Source organism: Tachypleus tridentatus, chromosome 9 (assembly GCF_004210375.1).
Source record: "Tachypleus tridentatus isolate NWPU-2018 chromosome 9, ASM421037v1, whole genome shotgun sequence".
Lineage (NCBI taxonomy): Eukaryota > Metazoa > Arthropoda > Merostomata > Xiphosura > Limulidae > Tachypleus > Tachypleus tridentatus.
In genome coordinates this window covers 90585889-90599031 of record NC_134833.1, presented here as the reverse complement: position 1 = coordinate 90599031, position 13143 = coordinate 90585889, and the positions used below count along the sequence as shown (strand labels likewise).

General features: G+C 35.8%; 1 protein-coding gene across 1 annotated transcript in view; it reads left to right on the top strand.

The window, feature by feature from the left end:
* The window catches only part of LOC143227427 (uncharacterized), a 72953-nt gene that overhangs the window by 36203 nt on the left and 23607 nt on the right, over window positions 1-13143 (top strand). The gene's annotated exons all lie outside the window — the stretch shown is intronic.

The following is a 13143-nucleotide window of genomic DNA, read 5'->3' as shown; positions in this document are numbered from 1 at the left end:
TCTCACCTACAATTCTTGATATTATCAAATTCATAAAAAATAAGTGGAATTTAAGGGTGACAATGTTTAACATTTTTTAGTCTTCAAGCAAGGTTTTATCTCAATTTTATTTCGAAATATCTTCACTTAAAGGCTTTAAATAACACGAGAACCAGAACCAATAAGTAAGCTTTAATACATTATTAAAAATTAAAGACGTATTCACACACAAAAAAAGTTTCGGAAAACCTTTTTTTTTTTTTTTGAGAGAAGATCATTTCGATAAGTTTTATTTATTCAACGTAGACTGAACATTTGTTTTTGTCACAAATCGCTTGGTTTTGAGTGAAATATCTTCTTATACACAACTTATATAATATTCTGAACCGCTGAAATACTGCGCATAAAGTAAAAAAACCAAACAACAGCTTGGAGTGACGCTAGTACTGAAACGTAGAAAACGGAGGTTGAAACGGTTAAACCACTTGTTGCAATTGCATTTGGAGCAGCTACCAAGGAAAACCTATAATTTACAACTAACAGCAAACAGAGGAAGACAAAAAACGTTGGATTGATGGTGTCAAAGAGACAGCTAAACAACGTGAGATTAACAACTGCTGATATCTTGCTCTCTGTCTTGCCCTAAAAAGGTGTTTGCAGCTACCACGACGCTAAAAGACATAAATGGAGAATAAAAGAAAATAAAAAGGTGGAATATAGTGCGTTATAACTACTAACTTAAATTTAAACCTTTTTATGTATTTTAAAGCCTCATCGAGTCCGATTTCATGTTGTACAAGCAATTGAGAATATTTTTACGTTCTCGCTGGATAGGATGCTGATCCATCGCAGCCCCAACCCCCCCTTCACCAGCCATTAGCTGATAATCAGTTTGTAGCTGGGTGGTGTGTAGCAAATTCTAGGTGGTGTATTTCTCGAGGACAACGATTAGATGTGGATGGTCTTCCAACTCTTACGTTTCAATTTCAAGTCGAAAACACTAAACACTAGACCACGTCGCCATATTATGATAATTATACCATCGAAATTAAATCCGACTTATTGATACTGATCTCCAGTCATCCGAAGATATTGAAAATAGATTTAAATTTTCACTCTTTTGAAAGGCCTATTCAACTTTTCTTCATCAGCTGGTTCTAAAGCCTCCGGAAGAAGAAGAAAGGGGGAGGAGAGAAAGAGAAAACATTACTGGAATGTTTGAGTAACTTAGGCGATACTAAAGAATAGTAGAACATTTTATTTTTAAAAGTTTTTCTCATCCGTCAAAGGGTTCTGAAGCATATTTAAGGTAAGAAACTTTGTCTTAACACTTCCTCAAATCACCAGACTGTAATAAGGTTCTATAAAGGAGAAGGAGAAAAGATTCGTGGAAAGTTCCTCTAACCATCGGTCGATACCAAAGGCTGATAAGTACAAAACAAAAACCTTGTACTGAAATATACTCTTCAAAAAAAGAAACGCAAAAGGCAAAATATGAGACAAATTGTTAACAAGTTTATTCCCTTGTTAACAAGTTTATTCCGGGTAGTTCTGTATGACATGTGTGAAACTTTGCACATTCACTGCTGAACATCCAAATTCTGCAAAGGTGAAGTTTAACGTCACTCAACGTCAATAACGAGTATGCCCCCGTGAGCATCAATAACTGCTTGGCATCTCCTGCCCATGGAAGCGATGAGATGACGAATCACATCCTGTGGAATGGCTGTCCACTCAGCCTGCAAAGCTGCTGCAAGCTAAGGTAGAGTCTGCGGTTGAGGTTGTCGCCGTCGCAGGCGTCGGTCCAACTCGTTCCAAAGATGTTCGATGGGGTTTAAATCTGGTGATCTGGAGGGCCAGGGAAGAACGTTGATGTTGTGGTGTCCCAAGAAGACAGTGGTGAGTCGGGCTGTGTGAGGACGGACGTTGTCATGTTGAAAAACGTCGTTGACGTTCACCATGATGGGTTGCACATGAGGCCTAAGAATCTCGTCGACGTATCGTTGAGCCGTAAGATTCCCTCGAATGTGCAAAAGGTCTGTTCTGGCATTGTAGGCGTTGGCATCCCACATCATGCATGACGCTGCCACCACCAAATCTGTCAACATCCTGCACACAGTTTGCTGCAAAACGTTCACCTCGGCGACGGTAAACACGGGTCCTTCCATCCTGCCTACGAAGCATAAAACGTGATTCATCGCTTAACCAAACATGCCTCCATTGTCGATGAGGCCATACCCGATGTGCCCGAGTCCACTGCACCCGTGCTTGACGATGTTGCTGGGCGAGGATGACGTCTCTGACTGGACGTCGAGGTCGGATTCCTGCATCTCGTAGACGGTTGCGTATGGTCTGATCGGAAATCCTACGCAGCCCTGGTATGGTTGAGGCAGTAGACGTCGCAGTGGTGGTCCTATCCCGAAGGTGACGTAACCGGATGTTGCGATCTTGTGCGGGCGTGGTCACACGAGGTCTGGCCAGATCGTGGACGGTCACGAGTTGATCCATGTTGTTGGTGACGATTCCATAGCCTTGTGATGGTGCTTGGGTGGACATTCACAGCTCTGGCAACATCTGATCGAGATTCGCCTGCTTCTAAGCGACCAATGGCGTTGTTGCGTTGTGCTTCAGTCAGTCTTGGCGTAACTGTATTGCGTGTCGGTGGCTTAACACTGGGCTATGGAAACCGAGAACCCGTCACTTTTATAGGGATTTTGCACATGTTGCACTTAGAGAACATGCAGATCTCTCAAACAAATTTATTGGACACGCATGCATTTTGGCGAAAAATCCGATGTTTCCTCCGTTTTCAAAGTGCACAACTTTTATTGTCATTTTGGTCTGACAATCAATCAGTGCCTTAACATGCGTAACATCACATACTCTCAGCTTGTAACGTTATTACATATATTTCTCTTTAAAGTAACAAAAATATCCCTTTTGCGTTTCTTGTTTTGAAGAGTATATTATCTCTATCAAATGGTATTGAGTCGGTACTATTGACACCCCAAGAAATGTAGATCATGTATTTATCAAGATATTGTTGACAATTACCCATGCCACGTTTACTTGTACAGACTGGATTTGTGGATGTATTTTGAGTTGCATTTCTACAGTTTAATTTAGCTAAGGTGTTACGGTGTATAATTGATAATAGAAAAATAATAATGACTTATAAATGACTGAAGTATGTCAATGTCATTAAGTGTTTTATTATCAGTAGTTAGCAAGGGAAGGTAATTTCCCTGAACTACATTGTAACATAGACCGATATAGTGTGATTCATGTAAACATTGCAATTATTTGTCACTGTCGGATAATTTCAGTTATTGTAATATAACAGTATAACACCTGGCAAACTGATGAAAAGTCGTTAGAGGGCGCTTAGTGTATATGATAAAAATTTTAAAGTCAAGAGCTACCAGTTTAGAAACGTCATGTTTGTAAACGAATCTCTTGGTACGACGACCATTTTCTAGTCTTTATGGAAACACTGAGGTTTTTTTTTTGTTGGTTTTTATAATATTATGTTCATAGATGACGAATGGAATACGCTCAGTGATGTTCAAATCTTCCTTACGTGTCATGTAGCCATAGGTAGAACTAGTTTCACGTTGAAACGTAAACGCGTTGTGATTATCCACTTCCTTACGTGTCATGTAGCCATAGGTAGAACTAGTTTCACGTTGAAACGTAAACGCGTTGTGATTATCCACATATATCATTCAGGAACCTACGTCTCCCACTTAGACAGCTGTAAGTCTTCGGATTTACAACACTAAAATCAGAGGTGCGATTCCTCTCGGTAGACACAGCAGATAGCCCAATGTGTTTTTCTTATAGCAAAGCCACATTAGGCTATCTGTTGTCTCAATCGAGAGGAATCGAACATCTGATTTTAGTGTTGTAAATCCGAAGACTTACCGCTGTTCCAGCGGGGTACGTAGGTTTCTGAATGATATATGTAGATATTCATAACGCGTTTACCTACAATCGTCGAGTTACGGTTCACACGTTCTTTTCTTTCTATTTACAAAGCATCTGCATAAGAGAGGTTTTAAATTTTGCCCTAAAATCTAGGCTTTATTAGAAACGTCTTCATCGTTGTTAAATCAGTTCACTTGATACAGTGGTTAATATGACTGGTGTTAACTGTTTCTGGGTCACATTGTAGTTCAATAAATAACAGTACACCTGGAGGGTTTGAACGGAGTTCCCATTTCCAAGCTTGTACGAGTGCGATATTTCGATCTGCCTGTGCAGGTTTTCATTTGGGTCTGATGAAGACCTAAACTTCCAGTCGAAACGCCGTCCTCAAACACACGATTCAGTAAAAGTGGATTGAGTTATTTAAAATTCTTCTTTTAATCACCAGCTTAGAGGTTATCACGAATCAGCTGCTCTTCTCCAATTCAAATAGGAGTCTATCTATCCATTTTATTTTATTTTTGATTTGTATATCAATACTACATGTTTTTTTTCTTTTCCTTTCCGTAAGTGTAATATTGCACATACGAATGCCGCGTGCCGGAAGTCACGCAAAACTGTGTCATGAGAGCGCAGTAATCTTATTTTTTAACGTCAATACTGAGACTTGCTTCTCTTTAATTAATTACGAAAATTGTCAACTTTAAATTGGATAATTGGGTTCATAAAAGAATATCAGACTAAGCTTTAAAGATAGGAAACCAAATCTTCAGCGCTAGAGAAATTATTAAGTAATGAAAGTAAACGAGTAAGTGTCCAATTCCATAAACGTTAACAAGGAGAGTTTATAGTGGAACTTAAACATGTTTAATTATTTCATCTGAAGTTTTTACCAGTTTATCTGAACATTATTTATGCTCTTACCAGTTTAAATTGTCTTCTGTGCCAAACCCCTTGATATATTCGTGATAGGTTTTTGGTTATTCACGTTATATGGTTTTCTTGAATATATCTATCTTTGTAGAAACGTTCGACTTACCTTCTGATTTCATTAAACCCATTTAATATGATTACGTAAACAACTACGTAAATCGAGAGAACCTATTTAGTTTACACGTCAATATCCACCTTGTGTGTGTATTTACGTATGATGTTATCAAAGCCCCAGTTACGGAGCTGTGAAAATTCGCACTGTTTGGCTTACGTGGAGGTTAGATGACCGAAGTCTTCCAGGCCACTGAATATACTAGGAATAATTCATAAGGAAATTTTTGCCTTGGGAAAAAAAAAAAAAAAAGTCTCCTTCAAAGTATCATGAGGACTTTGTGACGATGCCTCGTTTTTGCCAGCATTCTCGCCCTGAAACGCTTATGTTACGTGGTGACTGAAGGACCATGTATACTCAGGGCTGGTAGATGATATAAAAATAGTTGAAGTAAAATGAAAAACAAGCTTGCAGCTAACGCAAAAGAAGAAAACCCAAAAAAACGATTTTTTTTCCAATTTAGATGTCATGAATCGTGTTTACATAGTCATACGTAAATGTCTTAAACTTTTGTATGTTCGTTAACTTTCAACTCTGTATGTTTATCATACGTTATTTGTTGTGTTCAATTCGTCCACTTCTCTCTTTTTAGAAGTATATATTCAGTACATGTGTATGCTGAGTTTATTTAAAAAACAAATAGCAACATTTTATGTAACTTAACTAACAGCTGAAGCGAGTTCTTCTGCAGCATGAATAACTAATGTCATTTTTACAGACATAAAACAGTGCATGAGCCAATGTGTCGGCAGACGTAATAACAAAAATCAGGTTGTTCGCGAACCACAGATCTGAAGATGCACGATACTTATATTTGTGTATTTGAGATTTTACGAAATTATCTTTTAAAAAATGTGTTCTGTATTTGTTATTAGATAAATTATCCACCAACACCTGAGTATGATTTTAAGATATATAATGCTTTTATCGCTGATATCGAAGGTTTTTCGTGCTTAAAACTACACTCTTTATGTCGAACTTGCGGAAATGCAAATCACTATAGAATATACGTTTTTGGTAATCTGCTTTATAAACACTGGCCTTTTGCATGTTTCATAAGACCTTCAAACGCTGCTGCCCTCTTAATTCTACCAAAATTAGGATTAGAATCGTACCTCACTTTTAAAGTTTAGTTTACATTCATTGTATATTTAAATACCTAATAACAGCTATACTTTGGATGCAAAAAATTAAACTTCCAAACTGGCCAAACCTGCTGTGATATTATTGGAATTACGATAGAAAATATTGCTAACAGTGAAAGTTTTCTTACGAATACGAACCGTATATTAACTATATAAATTGATTAGGTTATTTGTAATTATCTGTACAGCTATGACCATTTTAATGTCAATTGTTACTTCATTGATATTTCAAAACATTGTGAAATAAGATGACACATTTAATCCAGACGTAGTCATCTGTTACCTTTAACGTTAAAAAAAAATGTATCATTAAATTACTTGTTATTTGTCGTATATTTATACATAAAGTTTGCTGAAAGGCACCATGTCTGTTCACTCCTTTATTGCCTGAATATATTTTATGGATTTTAAACCTGCATTGGTCTGAAATGTGGATTATTAATCTGGGAAAGTAGAAGAATAATTATAAAAGTCATTGGACTATGGACCTGAGGGATCTCGATTCGTGTCCCGTTATCATTAAAAAAAAGAAAAAGACGCTTCACAATTTCGAGGCGATTGTCATATTCCACTGTTTGATCAGAGTAGCCCAAAACGTAGTGGTGGATGTTGTTGACTAGTCGCCTTCCCAATAATCTAACAGTTTAAGATTAGGGAAGTCTAGTGCAGGTAGACCTGTTATTCAAAACAAGTAAACAAGGGAATTTCTCATTTATAGCAGCTGTCGATACGTCATTGCTGTCTTTCGTTTTACGAAACTGTTTGGTGATAACTATAACAGTACTTTAGGTTTTGGTGGTGATTCTAGCAGTACGTTAATCTAGGTTTTGGTGGTGATTCTTACAGTACGTTAATGTAGGTCTTTGCTGGAAGGCATAAAAGCAGTATTTCTTAGAGGGTAAGAAATTATATGTCCAAATAACTCATTATTTGGAAGATTCCGTGTCGCGTTTGAAGTATCTAGAATAAAGGAGTTCGATTGAACTAAATGGCTTGAAAACTAGAACTACAAATCAAAATATTTCAAAAGGACAACCAAATTTTTTTTCACGACAATCCAACGTAACCCATAATTATATACCCTCTGATTAATATCGCATAATCATATATAGAGCACTAAAACTATGCACGCACCTAAAGCCCTCTGTTGGTACGGCAAGCTAACTGCAGTGTTTAAATCTAACTTTTGTACCCACACTTCCATTGTGTGTATAATTACAAGTCAAGCATTGAGTGGATGCCTAATTACGAGCCAGCCTACGTTTTATCAAGTAAGTCTTAAGGAACACGTGCCGAAAGTACAGTTTAAAAGTGCACTGTTGTTAAGTCGACTTTTATATTGATATAGGTAGGGTGCACTTGGTTACTCCTCCCTCCTATATATGTACTTAATTCCGTAAAATAACAACATTTTTTGCAATATGTGTTTTCACTGATATATCTAATTCGTGCACTTACTATAAGTTTATATTCATTGAATATCTTATCTGAATCGTAGTAAGAGAAGCTATTAAATATATGCACACATCTTCATAATTTTATATTTCCTTATTCTACTTAATATTCGTCAATTTAAATTTATTGTGCGAGTTAATACCCTAGTTGTTTGCAATTAAAATTACTTTATGTAATATATATAGTTTAAATGTTATTGTTAGTATGGTTTCTATATACAGTTTATATGTAGGTATATAATGTTGGTACACGTCAAGAGTTGGTAGCGCTTGAAACTTCCAAAGTGTCGTTACCTGGTTAATCGCTGGTTTGACAACACCACTAGGACGGACGGACGGACGAACGCATGCACTCGCAGTTGTTGCAACGTGAGCCAGGTGTTTACTAAAGTGTTAAGCTAGTGACACTGACAACCTGAACCACCCGGCATGGCCAAGTGGGGTAAGGCGTTCGACAAGTAATCTTAGGGTCGCGTGTTCGAATCCCCGTCGCACCAAAAAGGTTGGCCTTTTAGCCATGGGGGCGTTATAACGTTACGGTCAATCCCACTCACTATTCGTTGGTGAAAGAGTAGCCCAACAGTTGGCGGTGGGTGGTGATGACTAACTTCCTCCCTCTTGTCTTACACTTCTACATTAGGAACGACTAGAGCAAATAGCCCTTATGTAGCTTTGCGCGAAATTACAAAAACAAACAAACAGACATCTTGACAAACCCAAGTGCACTCTTACTACCTCTACTGCTAGTACTGATAAGATTGATAAAACGTGTGTACTAAGCGTTTAGACACACATGACACAACAAGACAGAAGAACTGTAAGGTTCGTTTCTATTTTAATATAGTTTTGGTTTAAGACCTAGGTTGTTATTGTTTACACTGAATTACTTCAAATTTAATAACCTTTTCTTTGTATCAAAATGTACAGGTAGCGAGATATAATGCTTAGATCTTATATTAGATACGGAAAATGTGCATCACTAACTTCTAAATGTTTTAAGTTTAGAGCAACATCGGTTATAAACAGTACATTCAGGTCCATAAATGATTAAAAAAATTATCTAAATGGATTGATGAAAACAGTTTCAAACTGAAAGTACAGACATTTCAGTACAGAAGCTATGCTTATTGACATTAATTTTATAAATAAATCGTTTGTGTATTTAATATTAAATTATTGGAAATCTCGAGCCATTCAAATTGAATATTGTCGCATACAATTTTAACTTTTCTGGGAATTAAGTTTAAATAATTACTTGTAAACACAATGTCCTCTGACCTCACCATTTAATCCGTTCCGGGTGTATTTCTTTTTATCTTTTCTGTATGCTTAAGTTAAACTAAATCAACAGATTCAGTGTCAAAGGTTTCATTTGGTTGTCCTTGACTCGACTCTGGTGACGTCAGTTTCGCGGGAACTTGCTGTGCAGACTGGCGCCACTGTTGTCAGCTGTTACACTTGCTGAAGAATGGTTGACATTTTTTTAACTTTTCAGTTTGGTAACACATCTCAGCGATCCTCGTTCACACAAACACAAAAGTTTCTCTGTATGGTCTGTCTAAACAAACTGTGTGACATAGAGCAAAAAGAAATTCGATTTTATTCGAGTTAAGTATTTGCTTGCGTTTATACACTGATAATGTCTAACTTGCAGTTGAGCGAATTTTGACAGATTGAACTCGTACTCTGTCTTTAAAGCCTCTTCAAAAACTGAGAAATGGAGAAAACGGTTGTTAATGAAAAAATAACCATAAAATATTAATCTTGCCCAACGTTGCTGTACTTGATTATCTGAAATAGAACTAAATAACATGAACAATAGAAATATATGTATTTTATATACGCCACTACATAATAACACCATTATGCAATATCTGTCTTTAAGTCTTGGCAGACTTGCAAGACTAAATGACCGACAAGTCGTCGTCTTTCATTTTATCCATACAAGGTTCATAAACGTTGTAATTTTCACTTAGTTTTTAAGATTCATAAAAATCGCATGCATATAGACTCGTCATTTGTTTGTTCTTTCGAATTTCGCGCAAAGCTACATGAGGGCTATCTATGCTAGCCCTCTCTAATTTAGTAGTGCAAAACTAGAAGAAAGGTAGCTAGACATCACCATTTGCCGCCAACTCTTGGGCTACTGTTTTATGAACGAATAATGGGATTGACCGTCACATTATAACGCCCCATGGCTGAAAGAACGAGCATTTTCAGTGTGACATGGATTCGAACCCGAATGTTTTATTGATTTTAACTCAGCGTGTTTTGAAAATAAATGCTATGTTAGATAAATATATTTACACACACGCATACACGGGTGAATATCTGAAAGGTTGTATCCAACGATTCAATTTTCGTGTAGGATAAACATGTGAACAGGCACATGCAATCCCTCCTAACACGTGATTTTAAAGTTGTTTTGTAATTGAAAAGCATACTAAGTACTACATTTAATTTTTGTAATTTAGTATTATATAAACAGAGAGAGAGGCAGATTGATACATCTTTATTTTCAAACAAATGCTTAAGGTACGATTGTTCGTGGAAGATGGATGATCCGTTATGTGTGTGTATAATAAGGTCGACCACGTCAATAGATTGAGAGAGCGCCACCTCCCAGCTAACATATGAACTTAATCGTAATTTGACACCTGTTTCTCGGCGATTTTAGTTATACTCAGTTGGCTCCGACCTGGCCGACAGCGTGTTGAAGTGGTCGCTGGAGACTGTTTTTTAAAGCTTACCAAAAGCCTCTACCAGAAACCAGTCAATCAATAAACTTGTCAATGGGAACGAAACAACACACCCCTTCGCCCCAAACAGAGGCTGCTGTCAAGGGAAAGACAATTAAATAACTGAGACATTTATTAAATAGTTACAGTCGACAATGGAAAAGATTATACCATAAATGCTTTTTATTATTATTATGTTGAGCTAACCCCCATCATTAGCACAGTTTTGTTTCTTTTCTTACCTTTTTTTTTGTGAAACTTCAGTTTAAGTGTAATTTTTACCCTTTCGTTATACATATTATTAATAGATTGCGATCATTTAATCTAATATTAAATACTTTCATGTTATTTAAGGCAAGTTCTATCATACATTACTTGTTAAGGATCGTGCGGTAAATAGTAATTTCATGTTGCTATTAATAAACTCCCATATAGGCTTAGCATGGCCTAATAGGGCATTCGACTCGCATTGTTCAGGTTCCACTTTTCATCTGCGGGGTGTTATAATGATACGAATAATCCAACTGTTCGTTGGTAAGGAGTAATATTAGGGCTGACTGTGGGCGGTATTGAATAGCTGCCTTTTCTCTAACCTAGTGGTTTCCTTGATGTGTATATAAATGTTTGACCCCCCCCCCCCTCTTCTCAAACCTATAACTTCAGCATGGTGGTTGAAAAACAGTGCCATAGTAAAAAAATATCTTCTTTCAACATAATATATTATTTAATTAATTCAACATAATTTTTATCGACATATTGTTCGTTTACATTCAAATTAATTCTGTAGCTTTGTTTTTGGGCAGTTTTGGGAGCCAATTTGGCTCCCATTTTGGGGAACTGCAGTCTGACCTATCACTTTAAAATTAGGGACGGCGAAGTTAAATAACCAGGGATTAGCTTCAGGTGAAATTCAACAGATGAACTTATAATGTCGAAAGATAATATGATTAATGTCAGTTTTGGTGAATACAATAAAACAGTATTTAAAATAACATGTGAAAATTGGCCTTTTAAAGTACATAGAACTCGGTCACTTGTAATTTTATTTCGGTACGTGTACATGAAGTTAACATAGCAGATGAATACATTACATAATGGCATTCTAAAAATAGCTTAAGATTTTAAGTTGTGTGATGTAAACAAAAATATTTATATGTAAAATTATTCTCAACTGTTTATGTAGTTAAGATATAGTTAAGTAATGTGGAACACATCTATTCGTTATAAGGAAACTTTTTCTATTCAAAGTAGTATGAAATTGTAAATTGAACAAGTTTTTGAAAAATAAATTTTATCCATATACCAAGTGAATAAAGAAAAAATTGTATCTTATTTTCAAAGGGGGGAGGCAAGTGCCAAGCCCCTATCTCCATGGATGCCCATGGGCAAAAATAAATAACAAGCTTGTGTATTTTTTTTGCTGATTCAACTAAATTAGTGGGTTACTATTAGCAATACATATAAGTTCAACTTTCAATTTCAGCATTGTTCTATAAATACTTTAACAGAGGTGCATATATGAGAACTGCAGGTGATAGAAAACTATTGTTGCATGTGTTGGTGTGTGGCATTTCTATAAAAAAAAATTATATTAACCTTTCATAAGTAACCACAAAAAAAATAAATGTTATAACCCAAACACTTTTCAAAGATAACTCTTTATTCATGTGGGGCAAGTTTTCCAGTTTACCCTTGATGAAGAAACGTCTACCTTTCAAAAGTTTCTTGGGTTTTGGGTTTTTTATTTTTGTTTGAGTTTTTAACAACGTGAATGAATAACTAAAAGATTGTACCAGCATACAACTGATGAATAAAGAGTGTTCATGTTATTTTATTCATTTGCATTTTTAAACAACAGAACATAAGTAGCTAGAAAATGTAATCTATTTAGTTTATTAGCAAGATTGTGAACTATTAGCCTTGTGGGGCACAGGAATGGCTCAGCTCTTTTATGACATTTTAGTTGAATTGTAATAACAATAATTTTAGTTTTGAGACTTTTGGAAACTAAGTGTGCTCTGAAGTAGGCAAATTTGAAATTGCAATGACTAGTTAGCAGTTTACTACATATGGTGCTGTTGTTACATCACTTTGGACTTCTATAGATTCAAAAAGAAAGACAGTTTTTGTTTGTTCACAATGTAGATAATTTTATGCTTGTTGGTTTAAGATGAAAATGTCATTAGAATGGTTAAAATTAGAACAATGAAACTTGATCTTTGGACTTCCTTAATATTGTTTCAGAAATGAAACGCTTCACAGTTCAAATGGTCAAAGTTGAAGGTTTTAAGCTTGGTAAGTATTTTAAATGACCTATCAGAGCCCATAAATGATTTTGATGGATATACTGAATCCAAACAAACTAGTAATATCAAATTACATTTTGAGAAAAACACTTTAGCCATTCAGTAATGTTGTGGTTATTATTTGTTCAATAAATGTAGTATGCATGGTTTCTCTTATAAGACAATTATCAACCCTTTTGGTTACTAACCAAGATGCATCAGTCTATTTTTACCTCAGATGGTATCAGTTAAGTCTTTTATCTATAGCATGTTACAGAAAACTTGACTGCGATGTAATCAGTTCACCCATTTTGAGAACCTATGAGCAGAAACTGCTTAACAAACCACTTTATGACAACATCTTTTAAAGGCTCTTGAAATTGGGTTATTGAAAACTTGTGTAGAGAATTTTTAATATTAGAAAGTAAGATATTGAACAATAAAATTCTATTCAGCCCATTAAGGTAACAACTTCCTTTTCTCAAAAATAGCTAAGGTTAGCATAAAAATAATGATTTCAAAAGATGGAAAATAAAGTTTTCAAATCTGGCTGGCTTTTTTTTTTAGTTG